The 12,840-nt window shown below is 53.9% G+C and overlaps 1 long non-coding RNA gene across 1 annotated transcript; it reads left to right on the top strand.

Annotated features, from left to right (window-relative positions):
* The first annotated feature begins 5,052 nt into the window (after nucleotides 1–5,052).
* On the top strand, nucleotides 5,053–9,771 carry LOC309681917. The gene is made up of 4 exons (XR_014270081.1): nucleotides 5,053–5,104; nucleotides 6,339–6,391; nucleotides 9,167–9,238; nucleotides 9,700–9,771. It is a non-coding gene; the product is annotated as an uncharacterized lncRNA (long non-coding RNA).
* Nucleotides 9,772–12,840: the final 3,069 nt, after the last annotated feature.

The raw sequence follows: 12,840 nt of genomic DNA, 5'->3' as shown, positions 1-12,840 counted from the left end.
GCCCCCAACTGCCTCCTTATCCTCCTCCTGCTGGTACTGCAAGCCCGGGATGCCTGGGCTGCTCCGTGGAGCGCACGGGGATTAGGTAGGCGGGTGGCTGAGGGCCATCACACAGCCCCGGAAGCGTGGCAGTAGACATGGTTTTGTGCTTCCAGGAGAGCGTTCTTCAAAACTCCCAGCACTCACTTGCTTCTCCATGGAAGCTTCCCATGGAATTATCATACTCATGCTATTTCCTAGAACGTATTCATATACGTAAATGTCATTGACACGGGCGCGTTCTTGTTAGCCCGCTCTTCCAGCCTATGCAGGTCCTCCTGCTTGTGGGCTCTGCCTTGCCAACTGTCTGCTTCCCCACTCAGTTTTGTATCAGCGGAAACCTTCATTAGGATAAACAAGACCCCATCGTCCACATCACTTATGAAGACATTGAACAGCATTGGGCCCAGTATAGATCCCTGGGGGACCCCTCTTGTGACAGGCTGACAGTTTGAAAAAGAGCTATCTACCAGAACCCTCTGGGGGCAGCCTGTCAGACAGTTACCAACCCAGCACACAGACCACTTGTCTAGACCCTAACGCAAGACTTTCTCTAGGAGGAGGCTGCAGGGAACCCTGTTGAAAGCCTTGGAGAATTCCAGGTAGACAATGGCCACCGCTCAGCCCTCATCACGGAGCAGGTTCCTTGGTTGTAGAAGGTGATCAGGTTTGGCAAGCACGATTTGCCCTTGGTGAATCCGTGCTGCTTTTCCCAATCACGTGCTTCATTTCACTTGTGATGGCCCCCAGGAGGATTCGTTCTGTAACTTTCCCAGAGACCGAAAGAAGGCCGATGGACCTGGATCCTCCTTTAAGGCCGCCTTGTAGATGGGGGTGACAGTAGCCTTCTTCCAGTCTTCTGAGACGTCCCCCGATTTCCACGGTTTCTCAAAGATTATGGAGAGCAGCCTAGCAGCAACATCAGCCAGCTCTCTTAACATCCTCTGGTGGATCTTGTCAGGGCCCATCCCTCTATAGGGGCCACGCTGCTGTAAGAGTTCGCATACAAACTCTTCCTTCACTGGTGGCGGGTCTGTGTTTGCATCAACCTGGATTGGTGTTGCCAAGGCCTGGGGCCCAACAAAGGGAATTCCCTTTAAAGGGAATTAAGGGGTTTTGTGCTTCCAGGAGACTGTTCGTCAAAAACTCCCAGCATTCAATTGCTCCTCCATGGAAGCTTACAATCAGAATATACATATTGATTCGATTTCTGAGAAATGATTAACATAGTCATACTCTTTCCTAGACCCCATTAATATATGTAAATGTCCTTGATGCGTGCACATTCGTGCGCATTGGTGGTCATCCAGGCTCCTCTGGTGGTCGTTGATAGTCTTCCTCACCGCGTCCGCTGGTTGACCTTAGTTCCTGCGCTTGCTCAGTTCATTTTTGGCCTTGTTGCTTATACCAAACCTAGCTTCTTCTAGCACACTTCCCTTATCTATTCTACTCAAGGATACAGTGTCTCACATATAACAAATTCTAAAGCCATCTGCTTGCAAAAATTCCAAACTTTGCTACATTGTTCAACTCCCACTTATACCACATCAGCCTGCTCACTTTCTCCATACAAGACACTCTTCTGTTCAACTGACTTTCTTAGTCTTTAGCCCTGTGTTCCCTACTGTCATGTCTTAGGTACAGATTCAATTGGTACCTTCAAAAAGGCAATTGGTTTCCTGATCCTAGTTAGACAAGAATTTTGTTAGCGCTATGGTATCACTATCTTGAACAAAGATACCACGAATCAGGTGTGTAGCAAGTCCAGCAGTGCCTCGTTCCTGGTTGCCACATCTACCATTTGTAGGAGGAAGCAGTCCTCTACGCATTCCGGGAACTTGATGGGGACATGTGAGTTGCTGTACTGTTCTGCCAACAAATGTCTGGGCAGTTGAAGTCACCCATAAGAATGTCTGTGGTGGGGGCCAGCAGCGGTTGTACAGGTACGATGTCTGCTGCAGGGGACAGCGCAGTCTGTGCAGGCACGATATCTGCTCTGGGCACTGGCAGTGTTGCTGCTGGATGTGTCCCTCTACCGCAGGTCCAGCCAACGAAGAAGAACAAGCCCGCAAAACTGAACAACACAAGCACAGTAATCAAAACGTTCCAAGGGTATTCCCAGCTTTCAAGAGACATCCCCGCCTTGCTAAATGGCACATCATGTAACCCATTGTATAGATCTCCTTCTCTGGAGATTCAAAATCTGCCTGCGGCGTTCCTGTCCAACCTGCTCTAGGTGAACCTGATTTGGCGACACGCTGGCCTAGATGATCCCCAAAGGTACCTTACAACCCCGACCATTCTCTGACTCTGTAAAGCGTGGCCAGCAGGTGTCCAGCTCTGAGGTCCCCAGCGCAAGAACGGCATGGACCTGTAGAGCGGGTCCAGAGGAGACCACGAAAATTTTGCCGGGGCTGCAACAGCTCTCCTGCGAAGAAAGGCTGTCAGAGTTGGGGGAGGTCAGCCTGGACAAGAGGAGGCTCCGGGGAGACCTCACTGCGGCCTTTCACTACTTAAAGGGGACTGATAAGAAAGGTGCAGAGAGACATTGGTGAATGAGACAGGTGCCCTAGTGGTGGAGGACGCAGAGAAGGCAGAGTTACTGAATGCCTTCTTTTCTTCGGTCTTCACTGCTAAAGCTGTCCCTCATGAATCCCACCCTCTGAAGGCAAAAGGGGAGGTCTGGAGAGTGGAAGATTTTCCCTCAGTTGAGGAGGACCAGGTCAGAGACCACTTGGCCAAGCTGGACATTCATAAGTCCATGGGCCCTGATGGCATGCATCCGCGAGTGCTGAGAGAGCTGGCGGATGTTATTGCTAGACCACTCTCCATCGTCTTTGAACGGTCATGGAGAACAGGAGAGGTGCCTGAGGACTGGAGGAAGGCCGACATCACTCCAATCTTCAAAAAAGGCAAGAAGGAGGACCCAGGGAACTACAGACCGGTTAGTCTCACCTCTGTCCCTGGGAAGGTATTGGAGCGACTCATTCTGGATGTCATCTCCAATCACGTTGAGGAACAGGAAGTTATTGGAAGTGGTCAACATGGATTTACCAAGGGTAAATCGTGCTTGACCAATCTGATAGCTTTCTATGATGTTATAACTGGTTGGCTGGATTAGGGGAAAGTCGTGGATGTCATCTACCTTGACTTTAGCAAGGCTTTTGACACTGTCTCCCATGACATCCTCATTAGGAAGCTGAGGAAGTATGGGCTAGATGAGGTGACAGTGAGGTGGATTGAGAGTTGGCTGCGGGACAGGACTCAGAGGGTTGTGATCAGCGGCACAGAGTCTAGTTGGAGGCCTGTAACCAGTGGTGTCCCCCAGGGGTCAATACTCGGTCCTATTTTGTTTAATATATTCATTAATGACCTGGATGAGGGGACAGAGTGTATCCTCAGCAAGTTTGCTGATGATACCAAACTGGGTGGGGTGGCTGACACCCCAGAGGGCTGTGCTGCCATCCAGCGTGACCTGGACAGGCTGGAGAGCTGGGCAGAGAAGAACCTAATGAGGTTCAACAAAACCAAGTGCAAGGTCCTGCACCTGGGGAGGAAGAATGCTAGGCACCAGTACAGGTTAGGGGCTTACCTGCTGGGAGATAGCTTGGAGGAGAAGGATCTGGGGGTTGTGGTAGACAGTAAATTATCCATGGCCCAGCAATGTGCCCTTGTCGCCAAAAAGGCCAATGGAATCCTGGGCTGCATAGGGAAGAGTGTGGCCAGTAGGTCGAGGGAGGTCATTCTCCCCCTCTACTCGGCACTGGTGAGGCCACAACTGGAATACTGTGTCCAGTTTTGGGCTCCCCAGTTCAAGAGGGACAGGGAACTGCTGGAGCGAGTCCAGCGAAGGGCAACTAAGATGATTAAGGGCTTGGAGCATCTGCCTTATGAGGAAAGGCTGAGAGAGCTGGGACTCTTTAGCCTGGAGAAGAGAAGGCTGAGGGGAGACCTTATTATGGCGTACAAGTATCTAAAGGGTGGGTTGAAGAAGGATGGAGCCAGGCTCTTTTCATTGGTTCCAAGTGACAGGACGAGGGGCAATGGGCACAAGTTAGAACACAGGAAGTTCCGTTCAAATACACGGAAACAGTTCTTTACGGTTCGGGTGACAGAGCACTGGAACAGGCTGCCCAGGGAGGTTGTGGAGTCCCCTTCCCTGGAGATTTTCAAGACCCGCCTGGATGCAGTCCTGAGTAATGTGCTCTAGGCAATCCTGCTTTAGCAGGAGAGTTGGACTAGATGATCTCTTGAGGTCCCTTCCAACTCTGATAATTCTGTGATTCTGTGATTCTGATTTTACCAGGGCCTGTAGTGAGAGGTAGAAGGGGCGAGGGGAGAGGTTAAGACTGGACAAGTCAGGTTGGAGGGGCTTTGAACAAGCTGGTGTAGTAGAAGGTGTCCCTGCTGATGGCGGGGGGCGGGGTAGACTAGGTCTTTGAAGGTCCCTTTCAGCCCAAACCATTCTCTGTTTCTGTCAGTTTTGCTCCCTCCTCGGGGAGCACTAAACCCTCCAGGAGATGCCTGGGAGGAGTCCAGGCATGTCCCGAGAGGGCCCTGTCCAGGACGGCCTGTCTCCTCAGGAGAGGGCCTGGACAGAAGCTTCTGGCATTTCACTTCATTCCTCCAAAGAGTCCTCCAGAACCCTCCCAAAAGCTACAGGGAAGCAACCCCCAGCCAGCCAGGAAACAGGCTGCCATTGGCCAGGGCTGAGCCAATCAGCAGAGCCGGAGGCGGCCTGTCAGTCACAGGCGGCCGGGGGTGGGGCCGGAGGGGAGCTGAGGGGCCTGAGGAGAAAGGGGGAGGGGCAGCTGGAGGGAGGGGGAACAGGGACAGAGACCGGAACAGGGACGGGGACGGGGACGGGGACGGGGACGGGGACAGGGACAGGGACAGGGACAGGGACGGGAACGGGGACGGGGACGGGGACGGGGACGGGGACGGGGACGGGAACAGGGACAGGGACAGGAACAGGGACAGGGACAGGGACCGGGACCTAGGGATAGGGGGTAGGCATAGGACCGGGACCAGGCCAAGCCCAGGACAACTGCAGGCGCCAGAGCAGGTACGTCCCAGCATGGTCGCATCAGGGGGGCCCTGGAGACATCACCGCCCACGGGCCTGGCCATGGCCCAGTTCACCGGCCCTGGGCCCGAGGGCTCAACCCCAGGGACAACCCCACAACCCCGGTGAGATCATGTCGTGCTGCTGCCTCCCGGATGGTTGGTCCCCAGTTAGCACTGAGGAGGAGGGGAGGTGTCTGAGCTGGGACGAGATGGAAGAGCCTGGAAAAGAGTTGATCGAGAGGAGGCAATTGAAGAAGGTACCGTGTATGTGGCACTGGGCATTAAGTGACACCCTGAGCTTTGTATCTGGGTCGGTACTGTACTTGCACACGGCCTAAGCCCCGGTTGAGAGCAGCAATTGTTAATTAATGCCCATGTACGCCCAGAGCAGAGGTACTTATTTAAATCGGATGATGGGTGCTAGGTGGTATCCCACAAGGCCAGCACACCGGCCTGCAAACTCTTTGGAATACAATTCAAAACACCGAAACACACGCCCTTAATTACAATTACTGCTTAGCACCTTATCTTAACAATTTCTGTTGGTTAGTACAGTCTCTCGCTTTCATTTAAAACCAGAATGTACTTGAGTTGATGTGCGCGTGCTCCAGTGCAGTGGGGGGGGCAGTTTTATTCAGTCTAATTGAGTCAGTGGTCACGATGTCTTTAGCTTTCCCCGGTTACTGCAAATCTTTGTTGACTTTGGGCTTCTTGCAGCAGCTGTCTGGTTTTCAGCCGCTTTTGGTGCTTTCTGCGTAGGGGTCTTCCCTTGTTATCAGCCTTCTGTTCTTCAAGGGTACTTTCATGAGCAAGGCATGTATTGTTTATACAAAGTGTCTTGTTTTGCAAGGCCTTGCAACCTTTTTACAGCTTTTAGCTCTTGCTTAATGAGTAATTCTACCTTCTATAATACATTCTACCTTTTAAAAGTAAATTTTACTTTTGTAAAGTACAACAGCGCTGGTGCGAGTGAAAAAAAGTTGTTTTGAGGATTAAGTTGCCAGGAAAGCATGGAGCCCCAAGGTTTGTGGGGCTATGAAAGCACCGCCAAGGGACAGACTCGTTTAGTTACGGGATCTCTTGAGGTGTTGTGGCGTTGCTTTGCTAATCACCTCTGTAACACTTCCTGGGCTGTTTGCTAGGTACGTGCATGGAGAGGCAAAGTGGGCCATGAGCTGACTTTGCAATTCATGATTTCCTCTGACAATAAAACATGCTTCCATTTTCTCATAGGTAACAGCCCGAAAGATAGAAGTTGAAGCAGCATGTGCCTCTTGTGAAAACAGGTAACCACAGATGCTTGTATTCAGTTGATCCGTGGGAAATGGTGCATTGATTTAATCGGTTGTGTAGAGCGGGACCAGCTCGGCTGACGGTTCCCCGGGTGTTGACTAGCCAGGTGGCTTCCACTAACTGCTCATCCCATAAGAACCAGGGTCTGTTGACCCAAAGCTTGCTTAAGTGACCCAAATATTGCTTCATTGGCCTTATCGTCTTGGTTTGGAGGTCAGTAGCAGACGCCTACCGTAAGAACCTCCTAAACACAGAGTGCGACTCCTCCTCCTCTTCTTCCCTGCCTCTCTTTACAGAACAGCCAGTCGTCGCGATCCTCCAGTCATGTGAGTCGTCCCACCATGTTTCAGTTATTCCTATGATATCGTAACTTTCTGACTGAGCGCAGAGCCCCGCTTCCTCCTGTTTGTTCCCCAGGCTGCCTGCATTGGTATTGGTACCCTTAGGGTGGATGGTCTTCTGGTTCTCTCTCTTTGTCTCTCAAGCGAGACAAAAGAGAACATGCACACAATCCTGCCGTGATCCCAGTCCCTTGGTTTCCAGCACAAGGTTTTGTAGGGGCATTAATTTTTCCATCGCTGGGACACTGCCAAATGGCTGCAGCTCCCCGCTTTCTGCTTGTGGAAAACTGTCTTTGCCACCCTTAGGATCAGGGGGCACATCTGAGCACAGCCAGCACGTTGACAAATCCGGTGTCCGCATGGATGGGACAACAGAACTGACCCTGGACTGCTCTTCCAGACACGTTTAGCTATAGCCCATGGGAGTCTGGAGAACCAGTGTTCCTGTGAGGTCAGAGATACTCCATTTGACTCACAAGCAAGAGCAAAACAGATGCATTGCTATTTCAACGGTTTCGTTTTCAGTACTGTTTTTAGACAAATATCTGTCACCAGAGTCTCACCATCCACTCCAAGGGACGTGATGCAAGTCAAGGGTACGGGAGGGAGGCAGAAGAGGCTTTCCCTATCATCACGGGCTGCCATGATGATCTTTACGAGCACCCCTTCCCAGCGCTCCTCCTCCTGTGCCGAGCACGCGGTATACCCCAGCCTGCCCGGCGGCCTGTGCACTCCCATCGGCAGTGCTGCTCCCAAAATAGGCCCACCCTTCTCCGCTTCTGCTCCCTCCACATGGGTGTACAAAGAGGACGTGCACTAGTTTGCAGGCTCAGTCGTTCATTGGCAATGGCTGTACGTGACTGGGATGCAGCTTTCGCATGTATTTTGCTGTGCACCAGAGGGAACCGCCCCAGGGCACGCAGGCAAAAGGCTTACATGCTGAGGAAAGCTGGGCTTTTGTTTGCCGTCTTGTGCCCCATTTGACAACACAGAGCCAGGACTTGCAAAGAGATGTAGCAAAGTGTGTCTGTTGCGGGAGCGTTTCGGCCAGACTCCCTTCCAAGCCAAAAAGCAGTGTTTTGCATGTAAGTCCATGGGGATGAGCCTGGGTTGGTCAGTTTTGCTGTGCTCAGGCTCAGAGGTGTCACAGCTGGTTCACCAGGGGGCAGTGCTTGGAGGAGGGTCGGTGCCCCAGGGGCGTAGCTGCGGTGAGGAGGCCTGGCTGTGAGGTCACAGAGCCCCGCTGTGCCACGCGCTGCTGTGCAGAGCTGTACCGTGGGCACTGGTGTGGCAGTGCCAGCAGCAGCAGCAGCAGCAGCAGCAGCAGCAGCAGCAGCACTAGCAGCAGCAGCAGCGGCGGCAATAGAAGCACGCTGTCAGCAGTGGGAGGAGTGTCCGGAGCAGCAGCGGCAGTGGCATAGTGCAGGGGACCATGTCCCCCGCTCGCCTCCTTATCCTCCTCCTGGTGGTCCTGCAAGCCCGGGATGCCTGGGCTGCTCCATGGAGAGCGCAGGGATTAGGTAGGCGGGTGGGCGAGGGCCATCACACAGCCGGGCAGTGTGGTGCAGCACCCACCGCACCTCGTTGTGGCAGCGGGGCTGGGGCCGGGTGGGGCAGGGCCGGGAGGGCAGCAGGGATGGGTGAGCCATGGCCAGCTCTGAAGGCAGTGGGAGGCAGATACCCCACAGGGACGTGCAGAGGGCTGTGGCTGCTGCATGGGCATTTTCCAGGTGAATGGTGGGGCCGGGACCAGCACATCGGCATGAGAAAGTGTCCCTAGAGCTGGCCTGGTGCCGCCCTGGGCTTGAGCAGCCTTCCTCCAGCCTGCGTGTCAAGGACAGAGAGGCAGTGCAGGAGCACTTCTTCCCCAGGCTGGGCACAGCCATGGCCGGGGCCATGGTTCTGCCACTCCCACACTGCATCTCGTCTTTCAGCTTCGGAGACCTATGTTTGTGGGAGATGTCTGCTCAGGAATACAGGAGCATCGCTGCTTGAGACCTGCAGTGTTCTCCTTGGGCGAATCCAGGCCCCCATTGGACACACAGCCCCAGCCCACAGCCCGGGGAGCAGATGGGGCAGCACTGGTGCAGCCATTCGCTGGCCAGCGGGCTTTTCTCCACTAGACCTTTTCCTCCAGTGCTTTCATGTGGGCTTCTTTTGAGCGCAGTAGAGATCTCCCAGTAGGGAATCCCCAAGAGGGCCGAATGTTTGTCCATCCTGTCCTTGAGGATGGACATGCACGTGGCCTGGAAGCCGTATTTTGAGAGCTGCCAGGTGCCAGCCAACAGGTCACCCAGGCCCCTCTGCAGCTTTGGAAATCTCCACCCACGTCTGGGTCCCACGGCATTACCTCCCCCGCTGCAGTCACTGCAGATCACTGAGAATGAAGTAGATCACAACATCTAATGGAAATGCGCTTGATTGCAGCTGTGCCTGTAGCCGACGGCCACCCGACTTCTAAGACGGATCTTGTCCGGGAGCCTCAGGGCGATCCCACAGGTATGTCGCTTGAACGAGCGAGCATTTGGGTTTTCATATTCTGTACCTCTGAAAAGTAATTCAATATTTTCTTGGCCAATGCTAAGACATGTGGAAGAGCAGAGAGAGAGTGGGTCATGCTCAGTGATGTGCCGCGGGGCACTCTGCCTTGCAAAGCATTCTTGCCCAGCCTCTCCAAGCCGGAGCTGCTTCCAGTGCCTGCTGCAAAGCCAGTGGGCTTGTCGGGGTTGAGTTTAGAGCTGGTGTGAGCTCCAGGGAGTCCTTTCTCCCAACAGCTCCGTGCAGGCTTTGTTTTTCACGGGCATGGTACAGGCACCTAGTGACTGTGCACAATGATCCTGAATGGAAGGGAAAGACGTGTGCCATGGCTCAGTCCCGGCTTTGAACTGCACTCACTGCCGCTCACATCTGAAGTCTGTTGACACAGTTCATGGGAGCTGCTCTGTTCTGTTTGTTTACAGACGTGGCTGGAGGCGGTGGATATCCAGCTTCCCGGCTGGGTTCCAGGGCTGATGCTGAGGGAGATGGCGTGGGTACGTCATGGGTTTTTACGTCCTTTGAGAGCTGCCAGCTGAAAGCCCAAATGGGAGCGAGGCATCTCTTGTGGGTGTGAGAATAGAGACCTGCATCGCGCGTGCCCTCTCATTCCATGATCCCCTTACATGTTGTGTAATTCGGTTATGACAGTGTATATCCCAAGGTATGATGCAAAGTTCTCATGGCTCTTTGGTTGCAGATGTGAGTAGAGAGAGGTCTTTTCCAGCTTCTGAGCTCCATCCGGCGCGGGAGCTCACCTGGCATCGCAGGGGTGAGTAGTCAGTTTTAACTGAATTCACAGACAGTTTTCAATATTTTACTTGTGAGAAATTTAACCTCATACTTTCCGTTAAGGTTCTCAAAGAGCAAAGCATAAAGGTGAAAGAAGAAAATCTTCCCAGCAGTCAGCAGAAGTCATAAAGGAACTCCTCGAGGAATTGGACAAAGCAGCACGTGGTGGGCATATGTCACTCTTAACTCAAAGGCTTGGGAAGCTGAGGTTTTAGATGCCGGTATACACGAGCCGTAGCCTACACAGCGGGATGAGATTGATCAGAACATCACCGCAGCCACAATCAATTTAACGCCGTGCAGCCACTGGTGAGCTGCAGGCAGAGATGGTCCAGAGTCTCTGCTGCCAGTTGCGGTTCCAGCTGAGGTCCAGGGACAGCTGCTGCCCCAGCTCTCGCATTACTCGTCAGAGCTGTTCTGGGCAGGCGTTGGTGTCCAGCTGGCAGGAACTGGCAGTGCTCACGCCTTGAGTGTGTGAGGAACTTGCCAAGGAGCTGATTGCAGAGAAGCCGTGAGAGGGCCAGCGCCCTGCCAGTCGCCAGAGGCGAGTGCCCTTGGCCGGTGGAGAGGATGCGCAGGCAGCTTGGGGTCGCTGGGACGGGCACACTGTTCCTGGGCTACAGGCGTGGCATGGCCAGGATCGGAGCAGCCCCAGCTTGAAAGCCTGGTCCAGCTGCGTTGTTCTTCTTGATGTCTGAGGACGCTCGGTGATACCTCGGGGTCAGGGACAGGTGAAAGCTGGACACCCAGCTTGAGGCTGGACGCGGAACTTGAAGGCAGCTCAAATGAAGGGTTGTGAATTCCGTCTTGGGTGCTTTAGCTGTCTGTTTTGAGTTGTGCTTTAGATAACTTGGGGGTGGTTTTCTGCTTCTTTTGGGGCACTGTGGGCTCTTGTGTACACTGGCAAACTGAAAAGAGTCTAGCACTCACATTTTTCTCCATGATTGACACCAATGAAATGAATGAAACCATCCTACTTTCTTTGAAAAGAGACAGACCGTGGGACTGTGGAGAAGGAGGCGCTTCAGGAAGGAGGCAGTCTGGCAGTGCCAGGCTCTGATGAGAAAATGAGGGCAATTCAACAGAGAGGTGTGACAGGTAATTGCTGTCCCTCGGTCATCTAACATCCTGAATCAAAATCACCGGGTGTCACAGCTTAGAGACGAACCTGCACCGTCCTTCTGCATGCTCTGTGCCTGAACCATGCTGAGGCTTTACCTTTCTCTGATTTTGGCAGCACTGCCCAACCCCGGGGACACCCAACGCGCTGGGATACATGATTTGCTTCAAAAGAACCCAGGTACTGAGCAGTCTTACAGGGCAACAAGTCCTGAAAACTGGGGGCATGCAAGCAGTGTCTGCGCTGGTGAAAAGGCAAGGAGGGAGAGCAAGGCCCAGGTATCTCCCGAGAGGACCTGCCTCCGTCCCTTCGGGGTGTGGGTACTTGGCTGGGGAGGGAGAGCTGGGGGCGAGACACAGCGTGCAGGACACACTAACTTACAGAATTATTCCTCCAGGTGTGGATGGCAAGAGAAGGACACATGCTACAGACCATAACAATTTCCAGAATTACTGCATAGAAGGCGCAATGGCAATCTTAGGCTCCATCCTGTTTGGAATGTTGTTGTGTTGTGCGATCAGGTTGTGGATGAATAGAAAAAAGTAAGTTGGGTGGGTTTTAGCGGGGGTCGGGGGGGGAGGGGAGGTGCCAACTTCTGTACTAGATGGCAGCTATTAGACAGGAAGCATTTAGAGGTCGGGTATTGTGGGGTGCTGAATTAGTTACTTGCCAAACTATCAGGTGATGCCGTAAATCCCAGATGTTCACCTCGCCAAGATGTCCCAGCAACGCAGATTGTTGTGAGGAAGCTTCCCGGTTTTCCGCCTTGTTTTGGAGAGAGAGAGTCAGGCGCAACCCAACACTGCCGGCGTGCGTGTTCTCAGCAACAGCAGGGGTTTTGTCTGTGCAGGTGTATGTGTCTCCTCAGATACGTATTCTGAAGAGAGCATGGAGAGAACCTCACTGTACAGAAAGCGGAGCCTGTCCCCTTGTCTGGTCTGGTACGGGCAGGGGAGCCAAGTGCTGTTTTTTGCCAGACACGCTGAGAAAGGCAAAGGGGAGGCTCTGCTGGCCCTGCAGTGCTGTGGCCAGCTTTGGTCCCCTCGGTCTCCTTCCCGGCACATGCAGAGCAGCCAGGTCAGGATGGTCAGGACAGAGAGGAGAGAAGCCAAAGGCGGGCGAGCAGAGCCCCAGCCAAGTGAAACAGAGACCCCGGTTTTCTGGATGGAGCTCCCCGCATGCAGCTGGGCACCCACACCCCCCGGGGAGCCCAGCACTGTCCCAAACCCTCACACCAAGCCGGCACAGCAAGTGCAGTGGGACCTCAGCAGCCTCCTCTCTCCACAGGTGCCTCGCCCGAGTTTAAGGATCCCCGCACAATTCTAGCAGCTGCATCACACACCCGGACAGCTGCACAGCCCATCCCAGAACCCCTGAGAGCTGGATCCAACACCGGCAGCCATCACCTGTGCCTGGACGACCGGCCCACGTGCCAAGGAGCACCGAGGAACTGGCACCTGCCATCCTGGACAGCCACCTGGCCTGCCCAGCCCCACCCCCACCACTGCTTCCAGCGCTGCCCAACTCCGCCAGCTGTCCATTCAGGACCAGCCCAGCGACCTCCAGACCCCCAAGACACTGAACGCCCCCTCTTTGCCCCAAGACCAGCGCCCTCATCCTCCTGCAACGGCATGAGACGGCCCTACCAGTGTAT

Source organism: Vanellus vanellus (genome assembly GCF_965231255.1).
Source record: "Vanellus vanellus genome assembly, chromosome: 26".
Taxonomy (NCBI): Eukaryota; Metazoa; Chordata; class Aves; order Charadriiformes; family Charadriidae; genus Vanellus; species Vanellus vanellus.
This window is presented reverse-complemented; position numbering and strand designations above follow the sequence as displayed.